At 34.4% G+C, this 3,890-nt stretch overlaps 1 protein-coding gene across 1 annotated transcript in view; it reads right to left on the bottom strand.

Annotated features, from left to right (window-relative positions):
* Schip1 (Schwannomin interacting protein 1) overlaps positions 1–3,890 on the bottom strand; it is a 544,486-nt gene that overhangs the window by 345,082 nt on the left and 195,514 nt on the right. The window lies entirely within an intron of this gene.

The following is a 3,890-nucleotide window of genomic DNA, read 5'->3' as shown; positions in this document are numbered from 1 at the left end:
TTAAATAGCAAGACAAAATTAGAAATGATACTATATGGGAGATTACTCGAGTCCCATATGTGGATGGGAGGGGTAGATGGAGATGGTTTGTTCATGCTCTTCATACTCCCCAGAGAGAGATTCGTTCACCCAAACATTTAATTGGGCCCTACAAGGCACTAGAAGAGTTGGAAGACCCAGGCCTACATGGCTGAGGATTATGAAGCGTGAATTAGATGATGAATTGAGAAGTATTGATTTAAAAGCTCAAGATAGTGACGACTGGTGGCGAATTCTAACCGAGGACCTTTGTGTCAATAGGCGTAAAAGGAGATACTGATGATGGTGTCTATATATATATATGTATGTATATTTACATATATATACATATATACATATATACAAATATATACATATATGTATACATATAATATATATATATATATATATGTGTGTGTGTGTGTGTGTGTGTGTAGGCCTATTTATGTACAGTATATGTACCGTTACATGTAGGCCTGCATTTCTTTAGCTACATAAATATATGCATGTAAATATTCACAAATACAAATATGCATATATATATATATATATATATACACAGTATGTATACACACATACATACATATACATATGTGTTTTAGTGTGAGCATGTGTGATTATATATGAGTGCATTTAATACTTGGAAATTTTTTTGTATATCATTCCTTAAGATGCAATACAACGGTTTGAAAAGTCACCTTCTAAAATTTCCCCTTTTATTCGCTCTCAAATTTCGCGTTATATTACGGGAGTAAATGACTCTTCATTTATTCAACTAATAAGACTCGATCACACCCGCTTTCAAATCTATCCAAACTGCAATACTAAAACAAACTCATTAAGCAAAATTATAGCTACTACTTACGCATAGAAAAATACATTACCCCCAAAAACATAAATACCGTAGCTATTTTCACCAATCAGTTTTTAATATTATACAATATACATTTACACCGAAATTAACATTTGATTACCAATAAAACTTATGGAACTACCCTTACTACCTATTGCTTTACCCCATCAATAAAATATGTTTTTACATCGGTAAACATTTCAGCACCAATTAAAAACAACATGATGAATGTGGAGCCTCTTAACAAAATCCCAAAGCGACAGAAGCATTTATTCCTCCTAAATCCACTGTGCCATACCGGCGTAATAGACGACCTCATTAATTATGCTAATAATAATTTCGTTTTAGACAGCAACGTGTAATGAGTAGGATAGCGGCCGCCCGTCCTCCCCCCAACCCAATCTCTCTCTCTCTCTCTCCTCTCTCTCTCTCTCTCTCTCTCTCTCTTTTTTTCTGTCGATTTAAGACTTGTGAATATATCATAACTAAAATAATAATAAAATAGGTAACAATAATGATAATAATAATATAAAAATAACTATTGTTATCATTATTATTAACAATAATAATAATTCTGACTCCCAATATTGTTATTTGTTTGTAAGTTATTAATGGTATATTCTGAAATATTCATACAAAATATGCATTTTTCCAGTCGAAAGAGGGGATAATTACTAAATACTTTCAATTAATAACACATGACTGAAACCTGATTAAAATATAATTATACAGCACGCCATGTTACACAATGAAACAATCAAACAATCATATAAATATACAAATTCATGTATTTTTGAATAATAAAGGGAGTTAAAACTAAACCATTGCATCACTTGAATTACAAAAAGCTGTACATAAAAAGGTAAACATCATATACTGTATTCATTTTACATGACGAAGGGGAGACAATTCTCCTCCCAGAACAATGAGCCGGAATACCAATGGAGGCGCTCTACTGAATAATGACAAACACCAGAGACACACTTACACTTTGGGGTTATTCGGTTCCCACCAACACTTTCGTCCGTCTGTATTTATTGAAGAGGTTTTCAATTTTTGAGAGAGAGAGAGAGAGAGAAGAGAGAGAGAGAGAGAGAGAGGGTTTTAACGGTTCTTGATGAACAATTAGCAAGATGAATGGGGTTTCCTCAAGTCCCCCCTTCACATTCTGTATTTCAAACATTTTCTATGAATCCATAAAACTTTGGGAAGGTCTGTTTATGGATCTGCTTCTCTCCCTAACTCGAGAACTTCCTTCACCACCCCTAAGTACCAGTACAGTTCCTTCATAGAGTTAAACTTCAGTTCTATTATTTGTTTATATAATCTGGCCTCGTAATGACTATGCTCTTTTGAAAATAAATGTATAATGCTGAGAGTGAATTAATTTGATAAAATCAAGAAGTTGTGAAAAGTAAATTTTGAGTGGGAATTAACTGTTCAAGCCACAAATAGAATAAATATGAGTAAACTTTTGAATTTATTAAGAAAAATTTAAATAATCCACTCATTATAAATACTTTCTCACCTTGAATATATAAATTTACCCAGTAAGAATGAAAATTTTTCTATAAATCAAGTCTTGAAGGAAACGAGGGTTCTTCAACAAACTTAATGATTTTACTTGATTTGTATGGCACATTCCTGGTAAGAAATCACTGCAGAAGCAGGAATTTAGCTTCTTCTTTTTACCATTTGAAGAAAAAGATATTCATGAAAATGTCCATTATTATTTTTTTTGTGTCACTGTCTGTAGTATACTGATCGTAATGATAAGGTCAAATGTCTATTGATTCCTACTGGTTTAACATGTATCAATAGCTTTTCCCAGGCAGAGGCCAAACAAACGGGCATCATAAGGTTATTCTCCGACCAACAACAGTCTAAGTAACAAGATGGATAATTGAAAAGAAAGATGGTGCGGTTAAACCTCTGGTAAAAGGGAGGTTCTTTTGAATCCTACTACAGAAAAATAAGAGGTTATGGACATGCAAACCCAATTAAACACTCAATAACTACCGCTAGAAAGTCCTTGAGCCCTTTGACTGGGCCAGATAGTAGCCTACTACAATGAATCCCTATCTCGTTACAGCTCATTTTTCCCTATGCCTATACATACACTAATAGTCTGGTCTATTCCTTCTCCACTCTGTTCTTTCCTTATACACCTGAAAACATTAAGCTAACCAAACAATATTTCTTCACTCAAGGGGGTTGACTACTGCGCTGTAATTGTTCAGTGGCTACTTTCCTCTTGATAAGGGTAGAAATGACTCTTTAGCTATGGTAAGCAGCTCTTCTAGGAGAAGGACAATCCAAAATCAAACCATTCTTTTCTAGTCTTGGGTAGTGCCCTAGCCTCCGTACCATGGTCTTCCCACTGTCTTAGGTGTAGAAGTATATTGCTTGAGGGTACAACTCAGGCCCACTATTATGTCTGTTTTCTCATTTCATTTCCTCATTGGGCTATTTTCCATGTTGGAGCCCTTGGACTTATTGTTATTCTGCCTTTCCAACTAGGGGTTGCAGGAAATTTCAACAAAATCCCTCAATTTGTTTTGTCATCTTTAAAAAATGACGAAAAATGGAAATTCGGATCTAGAATCCGTATCCGGATCCAGATTATCTCCAAAGTTTCAATGGCGTCATCCATGACCTAATACCTATCTGTGGGAAAAATTTCGTCAAATTCCGTCGAGTAGTTTTTGAAGTAATTCTGTTCTTAAAATTGTGAAAAATGCTAATTTGGATCTAAAATCCAGATTCGGATCATCTCCAAAATTTAATGGGTCATCCATGACCTAAGATCTATGTGTGGTGAAAATTTCTTTCAAAATCCTTTCGAGTAGTTTTGAACGTAATCCCTGTCCACAGAGATATATACAAATAAATAATAAGCCGTCTCGAAGACATAACCTACTTTGGCGGAAGTAATAACAAGACATTCATGGAGGAGGTACGGGTAATCTTGAAAATGAACATTGCAACATATTTACATAACTCCGACAAAGAGACCCTC

Source organism: Palaemon carinicauda, chromosome 35 (genome assembly GCF_036898095.1).
Source record: "Palaemon carinicauda isolate YSFRI2023 chromosome 35, ASM3689809v2, whole genome shotgun sequence".
Taxonomy (NCBI): domain Eukaryota; kingdom Metazoa; phylum Arthropoda; class Malacostraca; order Decapoda; family Palaemonidae; genus Palaemon; species Palaemon carinicauda.
This window is presented reverse-complemented; position numbering and strand designations above follow the sequence as displayed.